This window comes from Neopsephotus bourkii, unplaced genomic scaffold, assembly GCF_033783945.1.
Source record: "Neopsephotus bourkii isolate Nb327-2 ecotype Australia unplaced genomic scaffold, CSIRO-AGI_Nbou_v1 NB_1542, whole genome shotgun sequence".
In the NCBI taxonomy this organism is placed as follows: Eukaryota; Metazoa; Chordata; class Aves; order Psittaciformes; family Psittacidae; genus Neopsephotus; species Neopsephotus bourkii.
The window spans coordinates 7742257-7763012 of NW_026902018.1; the positions used below are offsets into that span (position 1 = coordinate 7742257).

Sequence of the window (20756 nt, forward strand, 5' to 3'; positions counted from 1 at the left end):
GAGTGTGCTGGGAGCACCAGCGTGGTGATGCCCCTGGAGCGCAGGGTTCTGCTCCCATCCCCAGGAGCATGCAGTGAGCGCAGCTCTGCCCCGGCACACGGGTGCTGTCCTGTCCCATCCCATCCGCTCCCGTGGTCACTGCGCTGCTGTCAGTTGATCCCAAGGGCAGCCAGGGACTCGTGGTGCCAGGTGGGCCGGGCCAAACAAGTGCCATCGGCCGGGACACGTTCCCTTTGCCTTTCCTGGCCTGGGTTGAGGGTGGCCGGCGTGGAGTGCCCGGGGGCTGCCTGGTGCAGCGAGCACCAGTGGGACATTTCCAAGTGCTCCTGCTCCTCCTGGCTAAATATAAGCCCCAGTAGGAAGCCTACCTCTTGCTAGTTTTATGTTTCTTGCCTCTGCACCTCCTAACCCTGGCAGTGGGCCCAGCTGTCTCCAAGTCTAAGATGAAAATACCCTTGCAAATCCCACTCATAAAAATACCTGCTGTATTCCCAAAACATGCCTGAGATAGCTTCCAGAGAGGATGGGGAGCTAAAATAAGATGCATGAGCTCAGAGCCCCATTTTCCACTGGCCCCACAGTTCTCGTCGCTGCAGCACACCACGCTATGGACTGAAATGGAAGTGCTGCAGTGCGGGGTGGCTTTCCTCTGGGAACCGGGCACTCCTCAGAGCAGAACCTGCTGCAGACCTCTCATAGAGCACCAAAACCTCGTGCTCTGTGCTCACCGCCTGGTCTGCACGACCTGGGTCATTGCCCTGGCTGGCAGTGCTGGCCTCAGTAGAGGAAGCCTGAGTCTGAGAGAGGGGTGCAGAGCTGTGGGGTAAATCAAGGTAAATGAAAGGCCCTGTGAAGGGCAGCAGGAGGCTGCTTTACACCCCGTGGCCCGGGTACCAGCAGGAGCACGAGGCACCACGCTGCCTGTCTGCAGGCATTAGCCCCTGGAGAGGAGTCACGAGCCACCCGCATGGCCACGCTGTCCGTGGAGCAGGCTGTTGGGTAACCTGGGAAGCTGCCTCAGCCCTGTGCTCTTCCAAAGTGCTCTGCTGCAGCCTGTGACCGTATCCCAGATCTCTGTGGGCTCACACGTCTGTCCTTTTTTAACAGCCCACTGCTATTCTGATGCCAGAACATTTCCTGGATCAGACACAGATGTCCCCGCAGCCACGTCCTGCCATTGTCTCTGCTCCGCTGCTCCAAGCTGCCCGCGGACACAGAGGCAGACGCGCCCCTGCTTTTCCCCCTTGGCTGTGGGCAGGGTTGCAGTGGAACAGGGCCAGTGTCCAGTGTCTGCCTGTCTAGAGTGGGCCTGGGGCTGCAAAGGAGCCACTGCTCCCAGGGAGGATCCCCTTGAGCCATGAGCTCAGCAGCGATGCTCATGGGCGCAGGACATGGGATACAGTTGTATCCCCCCTTGGCACCATGGGGGTCATGCAGTCCAACACCCCTGTGATAACACTGCTGCTGGTGCTTTCCTGGATGCTCTGAGCTGAGCTTTATTTGGCAGGGCAAAAGCCATCCCCTCTCTTTGGACAATTACTTCCTGAATCTCATTTAACACCGGGCTGAATGGCAATATTCAAAGTTAACCACTCCACTTGCATTGCCTTATATGTCAGCAAGTGCTACTTAATGATCTGTGAATGGAGGGAATGCTGGGAATGGGCCGGACCGCGTGTGAAATATCTATCCAGAGTCTATAAATAATGCAGCCTCTTTATGCTTTGCACAGTTTGGAGCTCCATGGGAGGAGCATCTCCAGGCTATGACTGGAAGGGACTGTAAGTGATTTGGGAATGAAACAAAGGCGATGAAATGCCAAGAGGGACCTTTCTGTTTCTGCAATACCCTGAAAATGTGCCTTGGCCACGTAGGACCAGCTCCTGCGCTGGCACCAGCACCCGCGGGCTGTGCCCGTGTGGCCCTGACACCGATCCTGCACCAAATGACCATGCAAACACCCACCTGGGCTCTGCACCAGTGAGCACCGCAGCACCGGCACGTTCTCCCTTGCAGCGTTGCAGTTGCCAACGAGCGGCTGTGTTCCGCCTGCGTTGGCCCCAGTCTATGAGCTCCGGCCCTGACCTCAGCTGCCTCTGTGGTGCTGGGTTTCTGCCTCACTCCCTTTTCCTGCTAAGGAAAAGACCTGGCAGTGGGGGAATAAAGGCAGGTTTCTGCTGGAGCTTTCTGCTGGGTTTTCTAGGGCAGCGTGGGGGTTTCCCTGCATTCGGAAGCCGATGGTTTTGGTTGGAAATGCCAGGCGGAGGCGGGCTGCAGCACTGCCATAGCGTGGGTGTCCAGCCTGGACACACCAGGGTTGGCTTCTTGGAGACAGCTGAGAGCCTAGGAGAACCACGGCCACCACACATGGACACGCGGTGAGAGGAGCCTTCCTCCACCCTCGCCCCGGCCATTCCCTCTGTGCCAGCAAAGCAGCCTGCCCCTGTGGGCTGGCACCCCTGTGGGCGCCGGGGTTTGGTTAAGTATGGGACACGTTTGTGTCCTAAACAAATACCTTGTCATTGCTCTGCATCTCCTGTGGAATGTACTGCATGCGGCGCTTGCAATGGCATCTCTAGTTAATAGCTGCAAAGAGGGAAGGAGCCGGTGCCATGGCAGTGATGGGCAGCCCCGAGCCTGTCCTGGCTCAGCCCTGGTGCTGCTGCGGCACAGGTGGAGCAGCCCCAGCCGGGCCTGGCTTTTATTCTTCACACCCTGCTCGCAGGCGGTGACAAGCCCTCGCTAAGTGAGGTAATAGCCAATTGATTTTGTTCCGTTTTGCAGCGGGCAGTAATAAATCACGCAGCTTGTCAGGGGGTGTTTCATGTTTTCAGTGAGAGTGTGCCAGCAATTAACCATCAGAAAGCTCTTGTGGCTTCGCTCTTGAAGACGTGGCTGCAGCCTGAAACTCAGGAATGTGGGGCCCTCCGCCACCAAAACAGAGCGGCGGTGCCTGAGATTTACAGCGAGGTTTGGTTGCCAGGCTCCAAAGTGGACAGGGCAGGAACTGATTGATGAGCGGGAGGAGCAGCCCCAGCCAGGGGCATGGCTGCCTGCGAGGGGACGTGGGAAGGGTGGAGCTCTGGGATGTCCCCATCCCTGTTCCCATCCCCACCTCGGACCCCTCGTGACCCCGTGGGTGCTGCTGGGGCTGGGTCCCTGCAGCCCCCACCAGGCTGTTGGGGTTTGGCCGGGCTGGGGCACACGCGGGTGGTGTGCAGTGGGGTCTTCCCAGCCTCTGCTGCCTGCTCCTTCCCCTCTGGGCTCCTGCTTGATGATTCCCAGATGGTCATCGCTCCCTTTTATTTCCCGTAACCTTTGTTGCCCTGGGAAGGCCGAGCCAGGGGCAGCGATGGAGGCTGGGGTGAGGGACGTGGCAGGGAGGGTCGGGACCCCAGGGAATAATGCTGGTTTCAAAGCAAAGCCTTTCACAGACCTCATTTACATTTGGACACAGGAGTGACTGCTCTGCATGCAGAGCTGGAGGCCACAGGTCCTTGGGGGGCAAACAGGAGCAAGTGGTCAATTGATCCCTGATCAGAAGGAGGAAATGATCTTTGGGGTAACTGCTCTCCTGCTCCTGGCAGTGGTGACACCAAAGCCTTGTCCCTGCTGGGTGCTACCAGCACCCGGCTGGGTCTGCAGTTCCTCTGGTGCAGCAGAATGAGCCGTCAGGAGCAGGGGATGGGTGGGCACGGGCAGTGCCCTGAGCACCCCATCACCTCCAGTTACACCAGCAAAGCGCTGCCTCTGCCAGGGGCCCCGCTGTGGCCCCAGACACCGCTGGGGAAGCTCCAGAGTGGCTCTGGAATGGGGACATGAGCACACCTGGGCCCTGCTGCTGCATATCCATGCAACGAACAGAGCTGCTTAACTCACCCTGCTCTCTCTGCTGTCCCACCAGGCACTGCCACTCTCTGGGTGATCTCCAGATGCTTGTTACATGTGATTTCTTTTATTCTAAGGGGCTTGAGAGACAAGAAATGAGTTAATATTTTCTTTTGTTATTACAACTTCTCTTTTTTCTGAATCAACTGCAAGAGGGATTTTAAAGGAAGAAAATTAATTACTGGATGTTTTGTTCCCTGATTCACACATCAGTCTCACACTGTGTGATTTCATGCTGAGATTCTCCCTTGTCAGTGTGAGAGACGATCTGGGGAGCAGCACTACCCTGATGCAGAATCTGCCTATCCTGCACTGGGGCTGTGGGATGGGGAGCGTTTCCCATCTCACGGCTCACCTCTGTGCTGGGGTGAATTAGAAACAATCCTTCCCCAGACAAAGGGACCAACATCCATCTGTAGGAAGAGCTTTGGGAAGGCTTCTGAGTAGCGGAAGGGCTGTGCCACCTGCACCTCCCTCCCTGGGATCTGACTGCCAAGTAAGACCAGTTTCCCTGCTGGCACCAGTTTGGACAACTCAGTGACTCTGCTGGGGGTGCTGGTGCAAGCACCGAGGCCCCAGGACCCCGCAGCGCGAGCCTAGGAAAGGGGCTGGATGTTTTCATGGAGACGCAGCTGAGGTTTCACGGGTTTGTTACGGGTTAAAATTCCAGATTTGAAGGTTTTGTCATGGAGCTTTGGCGAGGGAATGCCGTGCAGAGATCCTGGTGCTTACCATGGGGACTCAGCACAGCCGCCCGTGGCGAGCAGCGCTGCCCATGGACAGAGGACAGTTGTTTGGAAGCTGCTCCGTGGGAGGCAGTGGCGGTGGGGAAGGGCAGTGCTTCCTCCCCCAGGCCCTGAGGTTTGTGTGATTTCATGGGAACTTGCAGGAAAAGGGGATGTGTTTCTTGCAGCGCTGGGAAGAGGAGCACAGGGTTTGATGGGGATTTCATGGGCCCCCAGGCATGCAGTGGGCCAGGAGCTGCTCATGGGGAGGAACCTGCATGGGGCAAACCTGGCTCGGGCTGCAGGTGCTGAAGCAGAGCACATGCTGCATGTGGTGTGGAGACAAAGAACTCCCCTTAGACTGTGCTGGAGCAGTGATGTCCGGGGAGCCAGACCTGCAGCGATGCCAGCAGCAGTGAGGAGCGAGCCAGAGGAAACCTCTGGAGCACACTTGTACCCTGTGTGTCTATTCAGAGCTGTGGGGCCAGCAGAGCCGACCTGGGCCAGGGCTGTGGGTCGGGGGCTGATGGCTCATGTGCAGCCAGCTCCATGTCTCTCTGTGCTGAAGCTCTTTTGATGCTGGCATTGCTAGACACTGGGGCAGTGTGACAGAGACCAGTTACACATCTCCCTTCCACCTTCTGTGGGCTTTCTTCATCTGCATCCCACTGCCAGTCCGTTTTTCCCATCCTTGCTCTTGTTTTCTAACATCCTAAGTGACTTCTTCGTTAGGTGATTAATCTGCCTTGCGAGCTTGCAGCCTGGAGTGCTGCGTGTTGCTGGGCTCTGACAGCCAAAGGCAGGTGATGCTCCAGCTCTGTCTCCAGAAACCCTTCCTCTCGCAGACTGCAGGGTGGGAAAGAATTCTGTCTCCACTTGGACTCTATTTATTGCACAGTGTGAGGCTGATGAGGGGTGACACCGCTCACACGAGCCCAGGTAATGCCTTGTACAGCAGCAAGTGACCCAGAAACACCCTGGAAAAGTGCAGCCGGGGAAATAGCCCGGTGGAGCCAGTCGGGGCGGTTGCAGCGGTCGCTGTCTCCTGCGGCTCGGAGCCACCACGATCAGGGGGAGGGTTTTGCTCCCCATCAGGTTGGTCCCTGGCAGCGACTGCGCAGTCGGGTCACAGGGATCTGCTGAGAGCAGGAAACGCTTTTGTGCATTCACAAGGAGCTCGATTGTGGTTCAGCTGCTTCACGAGCATCTCGGTGGTGGGGCTGTAAAACAGCCCCGGGGCTGCCTCCCCACACATGGCGCTCATTGTGCCCCAGCTTTAAGGCACAGCCTTGCCATGTGCAGGGGGTATCTGCACACACGTCCTGCTGGCTGGAGGCTCCCCAGGTCTGGGCCCTGCAGCAGCAGGAGGATACTGCAGCGCCTGGCCCTGCTTCCCATTCCCATCAGAACAGGGCCTTTTCCTTCCCTTCGGTAACGTGTCAATTAGTTGTCCATGGAAAGCACTCCTTACACTTTACCTCCCATCAGCAGGCCCAGCAGACGGGTTTGTTGCGTTAACAACTTGCCCTGGGTGAAAGTTTGTCTGTGTTAACACATCCGTCCATGTCAACACTCCACCAGCAGATGCTCCTATAGCTGGTAACGTGCACAGAAAGGGCATTTTGTGCTGGTGAAGGAACTCACAGCTCTCGGACAGTCTAAAGCAGAGTCATTTAGAGAAGGCAAAGATACAGCCTGGCTTGGGAGCCCGGCCACAGTTCTCCTGAGGGACCTGCTGTCTGCAGCACAGAGCTGCATCCAGCCCACGGTGGGCAGAGTCCCTGGACCGGCACTGGAGGGGCTGCGCAGGGAGGGATTAGCTGGGGACCGGTGCAGCAGTGCAGGCAGTCACTGAGGCTCAGTTCTGAATCATCGCTGCACATGGTGTGTTTCTATAAAAAGAAGCCAAGGACAGATTTGAAATTGTCAATGTCTTCTTTGTCCGGCTGAAATGAAAGATTTTTCCAGTCCTTGCTGCCTACGCTAGGGAGGAGGAATGTGTTGGGGCTCCTGAAGATTGGACCTGGGTGTTTTATCTCCAAACAATACAGTGTAAAATTAGAGTGTAGAGCTCACTGCACACCCTGAACAGGAAGATGTTCATGCACTGGTGAGGAAGTGTGGCTGCCAGGATCCCACCAGCATCACACCCTGACCTCCTCTGGCAGAAGGTTACCGCTGGTCTATAGCAGTGTCTGAAGCACCCTCTCTGTCCCCTGCACCCACCACTCTCCTGTGCAGGACCCTCCCAGTGAGCACCTGTGTGAGGCAGGGGCTTGTGGCAGCATTTCCCAGTGTGTGACCTATGAGGAGTCTCATTTATATTCATGAGGTTTGGGAGCATCTGAAAATCCCACCTGGACCCATTCATCTGTGTGCAGGAAAGAGGCATTGGTTGGCATTAGAAAGGACCTCTCACTGCAGCCAGGGCTTCCAGCAAAGAGAGCGTGGACCTGTGTTGTTCTACAAGAGGTGGCTGCAAACCCATCTGATTTCACACTCAGATGGTAATGGGAAGGTGACCTGGGAAAGGCAGATCGGGAATGGGGGAGGATGAGGCGGGCAGGCGGTGATGCTCAGATCCATCTCCCTTGATGGATCCCGGTGAGGAGAGGCGGCCCACGGGCCCCCAGCACAGCATGAACCTGTGCAGCCACGCTCGGCTGCTTCCTCCCCTTCCCCTGCCGAGCTGCCTCTGCGTGCGCTGGATGCACAATGCAGGGTGAGAGACAGGAGATGTGCCTGGTGCTGCCTGGTGCTGCCTGCTGGCCAGGGAACGGTGTCACCCCCCAGGATGAGCACTGGGTGCCCCCCACACCCTCTGTGTGCCCTGGCACTGCCCCAGTTGCCCCGTGCTGCAGCTCACATCAGGTTGCTCCAGGAAGGTGTCTGCAGTCAAATCAGTGCTGGCACTTTGGTATAAATACATGGGAGCTCTCCCCAGGGTGCTGACTTTTAAACTGGGGGCAAACAGGACACTCGGGTGTGTGTTTATTTCCCCTGGTCTAGTCCTGCAGTACTGGAGCCAGGCTTCTCTGAGCAGGGCCTTCAGCCTCTCTTCCTATTACAAATTCTGTGGGACAAATCAACATCTTCCCATTAGGAAGTGATGACAAACCAGTCCATTTGGGGTGATTAATTGACATCTTAAATTAATCACGAGCACTCCTCTTAATGCTGTGACTCAAGATATTAACTGTTCCACCAGTCGCATGAGAAAGAACAGAGACCATTACAAAGCCCATTTGTCAAACAGTCACTTACACAGCCATTGTGGTGGCTGAAAAAAGGTCAAGTGACTTTGTTATTGTTAAGTAGAGAGCAGACGAAACTCCTAATTCCATACTATGTGTTTAATGTGCCAGTTAAGTAGTGGTAATTGGCAGCAGCTGTGCCCTGGAACCAATGGGTTCCTCCTGGAGCAGGGAGCCCTAATGTGCTAAATGGTGCAGGGTTGCTTTCAGGGGGTTCTATAAAGCAGGAGCCAGGGAAGGGGAAGCCCTGGGAGCTGGAGGTGTTGCTCGGCTGCAGCACTGGGGCACGATGGGGTGGCTGCAGGTAAGAGAGTGAGTTTGTGCTGAGGGGGAAATTCAGAGCTCAATGGAGAAATCCAAGTGTGGCTTTGGTGACGGTAACAGAGTGGTGTTGATCAGCTGATGGGGGTTGGAATGCTGGTGCTGCAGCAACCTGGAGAGCTCAAACCTGGGAGCCTGCAGCTTATTCTCCTTGAGGAGGGGTTGTGCAGAGCTGAGCTGGGAGGTCTCACGTAGCACAAGACCTGGGCATGGGCTCAAGGTGCTGTTCAGTGTGGGGCAGGATGCACAGTGGGGATCAGTGCTGCTGGAGGCAGACTGGGAGTGCCACAGAAACTGAATCTCAGCAGCCTCCTGCCTGCAAAAGCATGGACTGGAGCTGCTTCCCCCAGAGCACCCAGCTGCAGCCTTCACCCCTCTGGTTTGCCGGGGTTTCCTAGCACAGTGCCATGGCTGGGGGCTGTGTCTGGAACTTCTTGATCTGTGTCCCTGGACCAGAGCCCTCTGCCCTGGGAGGGCACCTCTCCATCCACCGTGTCTGGGGAGGAGCAGTGGGCTTGGTCACTGGTGCTTGTGCCCTGATAAGAGCACAATGTCTGTGAGGGTGGTGGTGGTGCTGGTGGTGTTGGGGGCCATGAAGCACCCCCGGAGCTGTGCTGGGCACCCTCTCTTATGGTGCAGCTCAGCCTCGCTGGCAGCCGGTGCCTGGAGCACCTTTGCTGTTAGGTCACCCGCTTCTGGGCCACCGAGCCCAGGGTGGCTGCTGCACTCTCTGCCAGCCCTGGGAAGGGCCTTGAACAGTGCCAGCAGGATCCCTGTGCCTCCATTGCCTCCTCTAAAAATGGGGGGCCTTAAGGAAAATGGAGGGTCTTCCAGGGAAAGCTGCGTTTAATCAATGCCCTTGAAGGTCTTAGCTGAGGGTCTTAAAGTGTTATGGTGTTATCATTAATAAGGACAGCATTTAAAGTCAAAGAGCTGACAGGCACAATAGAATAGCAGCTGCTTTAATATTCTCCATTTCATTCTGGACCCCAAATCCCTGTCAGCCTCCACTGAGGAACAAGGAGAATTTATGATGAAAAATCAAAGATGTCCATGGAAATCAAGGATGAGATCAGTGCCTGACGGATGGCTGGCACGCGAGCGCCCATCACTGCCGAGGTGCTCTTGGCAGGGGATAGGAACTGTGTCTTCCTGCGCAGAATTGCAGTGGCACCCTCTTCCCTTGCAGCTTTTGTTTCAGTACAGGTATGTGTGGGGGCACTTTACTCGTTGGCAGCTGTAGTCTCATTCTGGGGAAGGTGCAGCCTTCTCCACTGTCCTGCTGCTCATGAGCTGGCCCATGGCTGAGGCTGGGCTTTGCTGGGAGCATAATGGAGCCTCTTTCACTCTTGCATACAAGTCAGTGATGAGCAGATGTCAGCTGTGGTCCCCAAATGCTCCAGGGCTGGTGCAGTGCTGAGCATGGAGCATTCACTGATGCCCCTATGCCCCAGCCCTGAGCAACTTGTATCTGCTGTAATTAAAGCTTTTGTGGTAATGCTAATTCTGTTCCACTTAATGGTATAGGAGATAAATGCCCAGTGCACAAAGGGAGTTTCCTGCTTCATAACCCCATGTAAAAGAAGATTCCTTTTAAATAGTCTATTAATGGCAGTGATAAACACTGTTTACCAGGAATGCTCTGTGCCTGCGGGGGCTGGTTTGGTGCTGGCTGGTGGGTCCAGCTGATAGGATGCTCCTGTGGTTGGGGACTGGTTGCTCTCTGTGCCACCACGTGTGTCCTGGGCAGGGGTGACCGGTGCTGTGCTCGGTGCTGTGCCGGGCACCCACAGCGGCTCTGCTGGCACTGCCAGGCCGGGCCGTGTGCTCGTAGCTAATGAGCAGCCAGCAAAGTTCATCAATAATCGCTGCTGTGGCGGCGGCTGATCGGTGGCTCGCCGTGGGTGGCACGGGTGTAAATCAGCCTGATTGATCGGTGGCCACTGCAGCTTTCCCAGCAGTAATTTAAAGCAATTAAAACACCACCCTCCGAAATTAACAAGGTAAATAATGCCCCCGAGGAGCCGGGGTTCAGGGGTGCTGTGGCCACTGCTGGGCTCTGGGTGCGAGCGCAGGGATGTGGGCGCTGCGCTGCGGTACCCGGAGCAGTTGCGGTGCGCACCAGTGTTTGCCGCATGGGGAGTGCTGCTGCTTGTGCAAAACAGGTTTGGGCAGGACCACATGTGTGGGAAATGGGGCAGAAAGCCTCGAGTTTCCCTGGGGCTGGAGCAGCCCGGGGGTGTTTGCAGGGAGCCCCTGGGTGCTGCTGCCTGAGGGAGCACAGGGCCCTGCTCCATGCAGGAGGCTGCTTCCAGGGAATCAATGCACGGTGCTGGCACCAAACTGCAGCAAAGAACATGGGACTGGTGCTCACCTCCTGCAGTGCTGGTCTTGGGAAGTGGCATGGTGAAGCTTTGGGGTTAAACTTTAGACTCTTGGGCTTCTACCCCTGGAGTAAAAATACCTAAATACGGGGTTTTCCCTGTGATAGGAGTTGTGCTGTCCTACTGCTGCAGCTCTGGTTTTAATTGCACAGTCTATCAATCCTGCTGCTGGGGTATAAATAGAGGCTACTTCACCCATGAAGGGTGATTATCTTTTATGAGTGTGAAAGATCTATAACTCATGAGGTGCAATGGGAAGAAAGTGAGGAGAGAAGGGGAGTTGCTGCTTGGGTCAGATGGTCTGTTTAGGATATGGGAAGGGCTTGCTCTTAATGAAATCCTGAATCTTCAGCACTTGAGATAAAGACTCGTTTTGCACCAACTGCTAAAGCTTCACCTGAGTCTGGTGCACCCCGTGGATGCTCCTGGGCTGCTCCTCTTGGTGATGGTGTGGAGGGATGAGCCACAACCATGGGTAAAGATGTTCTGCTGTGGCAGGGGATTTGGGCACCAGACACAAGGTCTGAGCTCCTTTTGGCACTGTACCTGTCTGCCAGCATTACCGGCCTGATTTAGCTCCCCACAACTCCCCGTTGCTTGCTATTTCCCAGGTCTGGGTGCTCTCAGCTCCTGCATGATGCTGACTGAGGCACCTCTTGGTGCTCTCCTGGAGATAACCCTTGCTGTGGCGTTGCCACATGCCCAGCCCTCGGAGCTCTGCGTGTTCTGGCACCCCAGAGCAGGGCGTGTGAAGTCAAGTGGGGCCTTGCAGCTTGTTTGTGCCACGGGGTGCCCCTGGTACTGAGCAGGGATTAGATCAGCATGTGCTGTGCCAGGAATGTTCCAGGACTGGGGTTGTGGAGAGGGGCAGGATGCTGGGCAGGGGGGGTAGGACCGGGTGGTGTTTGCCCCCAGAGCCCTGCCCTGTGCACAGGGTGTGCTCCGCAGCCCTGCTCCAGGCTCGGTAGCAAGGAGCTTTCCCCTGGTGGGATTTCACGGCTCTGCGGGATGGCATCAGCGGATCCAGCTGGGAAAGGCTCGGCCGCACTTCTCCTCCTCGCACCTTCCCTGCTCCCTGCCGGGCCCGGGCTGCTGCTGCTGCTGCTGGGTCCCGCTGCTGCCTGCGGGTCTCCATCACCGGGACCTGCAGGAAGCTCTGCTCTGTTTGGTGTCGGGAGCCGTGTTTGTTTGTCTGCGGCTCTTTGGCAGTGTTCATGTGGGTGTAAATGGTTGCTTCGTGTGTTGGCAAACACCTCCTCAGCCACACATCCGCTTTGCTCCGAGGGCTGCGGGAAGCTGGGCAGTCAGCGTGTGACCTGTGAGCATGTGCGTGCCTGGGTGGAGGCGCAGCTCCCCTTTCCTCTGGGTGTGGGAATGTCACTGATCTTTGGTGCTCGGCTGGGTGCAAGCGTTGCTGATGCTTTGCAGAGATTTTCTTCCTTCCTTTATTTGGGAAGGCTGCTAAAGGTTTGATCCCTCCAGTATCTCCACTTATGCTTTGTAAAGTGTCCTGATCCCATGCAAAAAGTGCTGGATAACAGCAGGAAATGATCCATCCACTGTGGGCAGCAGTACCCTGGGACATGGGGATGGCAGGACCTGGAGCTGCTCAGCCTCTAGACAATGTGTTTAAATTTATCTTTATTAGGAGGAGCTACACTGCAGGGAGCCCAGGGGACACCGGTGCCTAAAGGGAAAGAGGTTCCATAGGGGCAGGCTGGGTGTGCACGGGGAGGCAGACTGGGGCAGTGCAGGGCTGAGCTCATGCTGTGGCACAGGGAAGGAGCCCTGAGCCTCCATGCCTTCCTCTCTAGCCCAGTGCTGGTACAGGGGTGCCAGCCTGCTGCTGATGGCACAGCAGAGCGCTGCCAGCCCTGGTCTCAGGACAGGCTTGCTTCCAGGCTGGTCTGAGCTATGACCTCTTTATGGAGGGTGGAACATGCTCAGAATAAGCACCTTGTAAACCCATCAGAAGTCCAGCCCCAGAAGCACCCCAATGCCCATTGGTAAACGTGTGCTGATTGCACTTCTCTTTTACTTGGCATTTCTGTTTAGAGAGGGTCATGGAAAGGAAGCAAATCCTCTGCCCGGGGAAGAGGGGGTTCATGGGATGCCACTTATTTTGAATAATCTACAGAAAGTCAGAGGAAGTTGTATGTTAAAAGTAATTTCATGGATTTAAGATGTAGTGTCCCATCTGCTTTAGTTCAGATGCTGAATAGAAAGGAATGAAGCATAATTTGTCAGGCTCTTGTAACTGCTGTGTTGCCATTAAAAGAATACGATCTTACAAAAAAGGTAGGATGCTAAATCCAGCAGAGTAATTAAGCTACTCATCTAATTGAAAGTTCTATGATTTATTGAGCCATAAACCCCAATTCTTTCCACTTACTGACCAGGACCTACGATATATGCTATTGCCTGATGGATTCTCATTTCCAGCTGGGCAATATGCTCCTTAAAAACAGTGTTAAAAATGTCACCAAGGAAGGCATCCTTCATGCCAGGCAAGTGATTTAGTCCCATCTGAAGTGTGCAGCACATCAGAGTTATTCCTGCAAAGGACCACAGGATCCTGTAATGGGGGTGTGTGCTGGCCCCTGCGGGAGCAGAGCCCCTCGGGGTGGGAGATGAAGGCTGGAGGTGGTGACAGGGGTGTTCAGCTGATGGTTTGCAGAGATCACAGGGCAGGTTCCCATGGACCATGGAAGGGTACAAACGCTTCTGCTGGTCACTGGAGCATGGCACCGTGCTGGTGGGACAAAGGCAGTTTGCTTCTGGAGGGGAGGGATGCCCAGCACTGGGGCACTGGTGACAGAGGTGCTCCTGTCCTCATGGACCTCACTGCCACCCTCTCCCCCAGGACCAGGGCTGAGCTGCACCTGGAGCTCATCCAGCACCACAGGGTGATTTCTTTGTTGCTCTGGCAGCATGTGGAGCGCTCTGCTCCCCTCCCTGTGCTGTGCTGCTGCTCTGGCTCCGCACAGGTCTGATCCTGGGAGTGTCTGCAGGTCCATCATGCATGAGAACTCACACCAGTGTGAGAGTCCAGACAGAGAGACCCAATGAACAGGAGAAAATGGAAACAGAGGAAAATTAAGGAGTTAGGTGGTGATGTGCAATATCCTTCTCTTGGCCATTCCTCTGGACAGCGAGACTCTGGAGTTGTGTTCCTCCCAGTCATAAGTGCAATGAACTCTGAAACCCCACAGCACCCCCAGTCTCCTTGGCTAATGCAGTGCTGCTGGAAGGCTGCTCTTTGTACCTTTTTCCTGTCAATTAGGAATGTCTTAGGCCATCTTTTCTGTAACCTGTACAATTGCCTTAATTGACTTCCGCCTTAATTGGTAACAAATCATTTCACAGAGCCCTTGTAATTCTTTCAAATCAATAAATTCAGCCTTCCTGTGGGACCATGCAAGGTGCTGAGCGGGGCTGCAGGACCTAGGTGAGAGGTGCTGCCCAGCACATGTGGGCTTAGAAACGCTGAGGGGTGCACGGTCCTGCCCCTGGTCCTGCTGGCTCTGTGAGCTGGGGGTGCTGAGCAGGGCAGGATCTCAATGGAGGAATGGGCACTGCAGAGCTGGCTGCCTGCACCATGGGAATGGGAGGGAGTGGGGCAGGGGATGGAGGTGAGGGCACAGGAATGGGTTCTTCTGGCCAGCCTGGGATGGACACAGTGAGGGTTGTGTGCGGTGCTGCTTCTGCTTAGGCATGGGACACTCATCCGATGCCCTTGTGTTGCTCTTTCCAGGTGCAGAGTCTTGTAATCCCTGATGCTGGCCAGTGCTATTACTAGTGTTGGTCATGTTTAGTTGAGGGTTGATGCTGGTTTCCAAAACCACAAGGGGAAGTGTGGTCCATGCTGCCTTGGATGAGGTTGGAGACTGAGAACAGCATAGTTCTTGGGCCTGGTTTGCACTCCCTGCCATAAGTGAGATCTTTCCATTGACGCTGCTCCTGGCCTGTTACTTCTGGGGAGCAGCTGAGGCTGTGCTGTCCGGGAAGATGGGGTCATCTCATAGTCCAAACAGTGTAGGGATGAGGGAGTCTGGGAGGAAATGCCCCTGGGCTGGGGACCTGCCATAGGAAAATGTCTTTTGATGCAGCTCGCAAGGCTCAGGCTGCTCAGCTTATCCTGAAACGGAGTGAGAGCTGATTTAATGGGGGTGTAAGTAGTTCCACAGCGGTGGGGATTAACTGCTGGAAGGGAAGTCCAAGGAAAGTGGCAGATACTCCAAAGTGACATCTTCAGACCAAGATTAATGCTTCTCTGAAAGGTGCCTTGTCCAGAGAAGCTATTTGGCTCAATGCAGGGCAAGCTGGTTAAAGCAGAAAAGCCTGTGGTAGATTGGAAATAAGACAGTATGATCTACTGATGCCTTCTGGCATAAATTTCTAGGAGCCTGTGAAAGCACATCTCACATCGGTGTTCTCAAGCATTAGCTGGCTGGTGCCACGTAGGTGGCTGAGTTCACCCTATCATTGTTCTTCCCTGGACACTGAAGTGGTGCCCAATGCAGAGCACCTTAAATAACGGTGAGGAGATAATGCAGCGTCTGACAAAGTTAGGTATGAAATCCCGCTGCACACTGTAAATCAGGGAAAAAGGATCTTGGAACACTGCTGCTCCCTTTGCTGTACTTGTGGGGTGTGTAATTAGCTGTAATGGGAATATTTTATCTTTGCTGTTGAAAATCGCAATGTGTTTGCCTGTGTGTATGTATGATTCCAGTTAGAGCCTTGCTTTGTGCTAGGCATTCCTCTGGAAGTTACAGCTGACCTCCCAGAGCACCCCAACAAACTGAACCTGGGGCTGCCTGTAGGCAAATGGGAAGGTCCTTTGTGCCTGAGTGGGTTCTGCTTTGGTGTCATGGACAGGAGAGTTTGGGTTTGCAGGTAATGGACCTGTTTGACCCCAGCATCCATCCTGCCCGTAACAGAGCTGTCCCCGTGGAGCAGCTCAGCCCTTTGGGTTCTCCTAATGGGCACCATGCTTTAACATCAGGGCAGGACAGAGCATGAGGGGCTCACCCTTTGGAGATGTGCAAAGGGTGAGAGAGAAAACTGCTTCAGGTGTTGCCTCTTCTAAAGGGGATGAAATCCTTTGTAACTGGAGGTCCCTGGGAGAGCTCCCTTGGGAGCTGCAGTTAAGTGTGGGGGGTGTTATCCTGTGGTTCAGCTGAGAAGAGCACAGCCCCAGACCCTTCCCCCTTGGTGTGTCTGAGCAGCCAGCTCCAGGGCAGATCACTGCAGGTAATGAAGTTACCTGGGCTGGAGACAGGGTTTACTCACTCCTGGTGTCATTGGCTTCTCTGCTGCTTCCTTATTTATCCCATTTCTGAAGCAATTGCTCCAGATGAGCGTGTTCACACTGGCTGGGTGCTGGAGGCACCTTCCCTGTGCTGGGGTGTGCGAGGCATGGGCTGGGGTGCAGCGGCTGTGCAGGGTTAGTCACGCTCCTGGCGTGTTCTGGCTGGATGCTCAGCTCCCAGCGCCTTAACTCTTTACTTGGCAAGGAACAGGGATCCCATGGGATGGCTGCTCCAGGTGCCTGTGGGGCTCCTGATTTCCTCCTGCCCCTGTGGGGCTGGGAAGGGCAGCAGGACTGTGTGCCCTATGTGTGTGCCCATGGTCCCCGAGCCCAGTGAGGCAGAGGGTGTGCTGTGAACATGGGCTGTGCCCAGCAGGGTGCTCCCATGGGGAAGAAATGCCATGGTGTGACCTGGGTGAGGAGACACCCAGACCCCTTGGAGGGTGTTCTGAGGGCAGGCACTCGGAGACACAGCGGAGGGGGCTCCTGGCTCTGGGCTTGCTCCCCAGCCACCTCCATCCTCACATGGTCTCAGCTCTCCCAGCCTCCTGCCTGTGCTGAGCAGACCAAGAGCAGCGGCAGAGCAAGGCTTGAGCTGGAAACCTGGCATAATGTGGGGCTTTTGCTTTCCCTGTTCTAAAGCACTTAAGCCTGTCATCACCCTCGACTGAGTCCCTGAATCCCTTCCTGCTTGCTTAACTGCGGCCACCCAGGAGAACACAGATCCTGGGTTCTCCTGGGTGCTGCCTGCTGTTCTCCACCCGATGGGCTGCCTGGCCTGGGGCTTCTTGGGCAGCAGGGTCCTCTGAGCTGCTCTCCCTCTGGGTGCAGCAGTCTTGGAGGTGCCATTTCATCTGCAGTGGTGATGAAAGACTTGGGGATGCAGCTGAAAGTGTCCTCAATCCCTTGGGCTTGTCCACCCCTTATAGGCAGAACTGAATCATTTGAAGGGAATTGTGTAGAAGGACAAGAAATGACCAACGCTTTCCATCCTGTGGACCCGTGCCTCCAGAACCAGTGACACCTCTTGTGTGAGTTGTCCAGATTGCTGCCACAGCATCCAGTTTCCTTGGAAAATCCTTTGAAAAGGATTCAGGAAGGACCTCCCTGATTAGAGGGGCAGCCCTCGACCTGCTTTCCATGAGGTCTGCTTTGGCACCCAGCAGCCTCCTGACAAAGTGTGGATATCCTTTGAAGGGGAAGGGAGGCCTCTCCTCCCTGTCACAGGGACACCTCCTGCTATCAAAATAACTGGCAATAGAATGGGTTGAGAAAACAAGCCCTGTGCAGTATTCCTGCAGCTGGAGCAGTCCCCAGCAGGAGCCTCCATGCTCTCAGGAGGCAATGGCAGGGGCAGGGGCCAGACTGGAAGCTGCTTTCCCGGCCAGCAATAACACAGATGGAAATGCCAAGAGCAGCTTTGCAGTCCCGCACTGTGAGGTGTGACTGAGAGTCCAAAGAGGAATTATCACCTCTTAAAACATGACAGAAGCAAACTGGGGGAGATGCAGCCCCTGAGTATGGGCACCCAGCCCTACCAGGGTGTCCTGCCCTGCCTGGAGGTATTGCAGGGGCTCAGGGACTGGAGCAGGTACTTGGGAGCCTCTGGAGGAGTCTGTTGGAGGTGACACATGAGCTGTGTGCCATTCACCGCTCTGTGACCTGTGATGATGGCCTTGTATTGCATCCTGCTATGTCCTTTCCAGAGATGGGGAGGAAGGCCCAGCACTGTCCTATTTGCAAGACAATTACTATGTGTGCTCTTAAAACACTTTCCTGCTTCAGCAGCACTTTAAATCCAGGAGACAATCTGAGTTTGACTTGGCTGAATTACAAGGGCCGTTTCCTTTCTGATTAGCTCCCCTGTCTCTGAGCTTCCCTTCCGCTCCATCCATATCTCTGGTCATGGAAGTCTGTGTCTGAGACTGTTGGAGTGATTTGTGCAGTTGTAGGAACATGGTAGATGGAGTGCAGAACCTGAGCAATAATTAGTGTTTGTTGTCATCATCCTGCTAAATACTTGGCAGGTTTTTAAGATCTGCCACGTTTGTCTTTATATGGTAGAAGGTGCTCTCCAAAAGCTTCCCGAGGGTTGGGGCATTCGGATGCAGCTCTGGGGACTGGGGCAATGGCTGGATGCAGCCACAGGCAGGGACTGAGAAGCAGCCATCAGGGTGGTCAGCTCTGTCTGCTGCTGCTCTGCTGTCATCAGTTTGCATTTGGTGGATTCCAGGATCGTTTCCAATATAAAATCAGAGGGAACACTTGAAAGATAAGCTTTGTACTTGCAGCTGCTCTGCCATGCCCTAGTCTGGCTTAGCTACTGCTGCTCTGTCCTTCAGCCTGGGCTCAGGGGGCTCTACCTTCTGTGCTGCCCACCACAGCCCAGCCTGGCTTGCAGAGCAAAGTGTTTGGCAAGCAGAGGCCTGGCAGGAAAGAGGAGTAATTAATGTGACAAGCTGGAGGGGTGCATGAACCGGGTGAGATCTCTGCTACACTCCTTCCTTTTTCCCTTTTTTGAGCATTGTCTCTGCCGATGGATAGAAGGGCAGGCCTGGAATCCTTGGGGAGGAGATTTGCTGCTGAAGTGCAGGACTTGCGTTCTAAAGCACTGCAGTGATTCCTCTCTTGGGAAGGTAAATGGTGATCCAGGAGTTGCAGTGGGGAAAGTCTGAGGGGGCTCAGGAGCAAGCCCTTGATGCAGTGTTGAGTTTTTCCCCCATTGTGATGCCCCAGAAGGAGCTTTCCTGGTGCAGATTCAGGGCATTGGCACACTTGGCACGTGTGGAGCTGCAGCTCCTTCCCCATGAACGCAGGGGGTACAGGGAGGTCCCTGCACTGCCACCGCTCCCCAGGGTTGGCTTTGGGCTCACCCAGGCAGCCATGGAGCCGGCTCTGCCTGCAGCAGTGCAGCCTGGTCACTGCCTGGCGATGCCACACGGGTCCTCCCCAGCTCCACCGCTGAGAGCCAGCCAAGCAGATTGATGGCACTGGCTCAAGTGGTGCTGATGGGAAGAGCCCGTGTTGATCTGTTGTGGAAACTGCCCGAAGGTCCCCAGGCTTGCATGCAGGACACACGGTGCATGAGGAAGGTGCTGCGGCACAGTGTGGGGCTGTGGCTCAGCCTGGGGATGCTCTAGGAGCAGGATAGTGGAAGCTGCTGATAGTATCAAGGACTGGAAGAAACAATTCACGATAAGGCAAGTCCTGACCTGAACTTGTGCCCAGCAGCTTCAATGAGAAGGGAGCAAACCTGCTCGCTGGTGTGAGAAAGCTCCGCTCACTTCCTTGTTTAGTTTTCCCACAGCCCTGTGCTTCCTGCTCACCCCGGGGCTGGAAGTACCAAGATAGCATCAGGGGGGCTGCGCCGGTGGGATTTCTGTCCAGGCAGGAGCAGGATGTGCCAGCCATCCCTGGGGGGGGCCATGAGCATGGGAAGGGGTTGGGAGGCTGCTCTGGATGGAGCTGGGGAGGTGACCTGCTCCAGGGGTTATGTTCAGGATCAGATCTCAGCCGGATGATAAACCCAAGTGAGGAGCACAAGATACCTGGGGGGGGAACGACTGCTGCTCTGGATGTAGGAGTTAATCTTGAGGACGGTGCTCTGGTGGGAGGGTGTGTGGTGCCTCCGTGGACTGAGATTACTGGAGGGGAAAAGGGTGGGACATGAGTCTGGCTCTTCCTCCCCCTCCCCAGGTCATGGGCTGTAAATTGGCGCAGCCTTTCTGGGCATAAGGAAAAATACCAGTAGCCTGCCAAGCAAAACAATAGGTCTTTCCACTGTTGAGCCACGTCCAGACAGTCTGGGCCTGTGTCCAGCTCCGAGCTGGCGCTCGGCTCAGCCTCCCCTGGCTGGAGCTTTAATAGGAGGGAAAGGAGAAGCAGCAGAGAGTAATGAAACAGAGGAATGTCTGTGACATTTTTCTAAAAAGGAAAAATGTGGAGTTTCCAGTCAAACCGAAAGACTTATTGGGTTCGCTGGGAGGCTAAGTCCAGCTCCTTAGGACAAACTGCTAGATAAGGAAAACAATTTAGTCCCAAGTAATATTCACTTCAGGATGGTGCAGGCTCTGCCAGAATCTGCTTTGACTGCACCACGTTCATTGATTTTTCCTTCCCAGCTCTTCAGCAGTCGTGGTCCTGCCGGTCCCCTCCGGAGAGCCGGGATGTGTGGCTGTGCCCTGCACCACGGTGCTGGTGTGTGGCCCTGTCCCAGTGTGGGCACCCCCAAAACCAGCTGATGGGAGGCAGGGGTGGCCCAGGCCCACCGTGTGTGGTTTGGTCTGTGCACCGTGAACCAGCAGAAGCCACTGGGAGAGTGACTCGATGGCACACAGGGGTCCTGGTGCTGCCCGGGGCAGGGCAGGGGAAATGAGCTGTTGTCATGCTCAGGGGCCAGAAAGGTGACAGCTTAGACCCTGGCAAGTGACAGCAAATGGATGTGGGAAACTCTAGCAGAAAAGCCAATTCTTCCTGTTCAAATGCCATGCACTTGCATGATGCAGGATTTCACTTTTTCCCTCTGAAGTGCAGAATGTGGGGACACCCCCATTCCCAGGACCTGTGGCTGTCCCCAGCCAACAGAGCCAGGGCTTGGAGTAATGACAGTTAATGTGCTGAGTGTGGTGGTTGCTGTCTGCCTGCACGTCAGCACGGAGCAGTGATCTGATGCTCCCGGACAGCCAACAGCATCCTGGCACTTTCCTGTGCTGATCTGATGGTGCTGCGGAAGGCTCTTGATGGGGAAAACCACATGTGAATAGTGCAGCAGGGTGACACTGTGGGCCGGGTTAGGAAGTGTAACATGGGTGGTGCTCTGTAGTTCAGTTTCTTTGAAGGTGTTTGACATTTTGCCCAGAGAACCTGTAGC

General features: G+C 55.2%; 1 protein-coding gene across 1 annotated transcript in view; it reads right to left on the bottom strand.

The window, feature by feature from the left end:
• The window catches only part of CCDC117 (coiled-coil domain containing 117), a 292218-nt gene extending 282213 nt beyond the window's left edge, over positions 1–10005 (bottom strand). The window contains exon 1 of the mRNA XM_061370913.1: positions 9997–10005. The gene's annotated coding sequence lies outside the window, so the exon portion shown is untranslated. The remainder of the gene's footprint in view (positions 1–9996) is intronic.
• Between the last annotated feature and the right edge of the window lie 10751 nt (positions 10006–20756).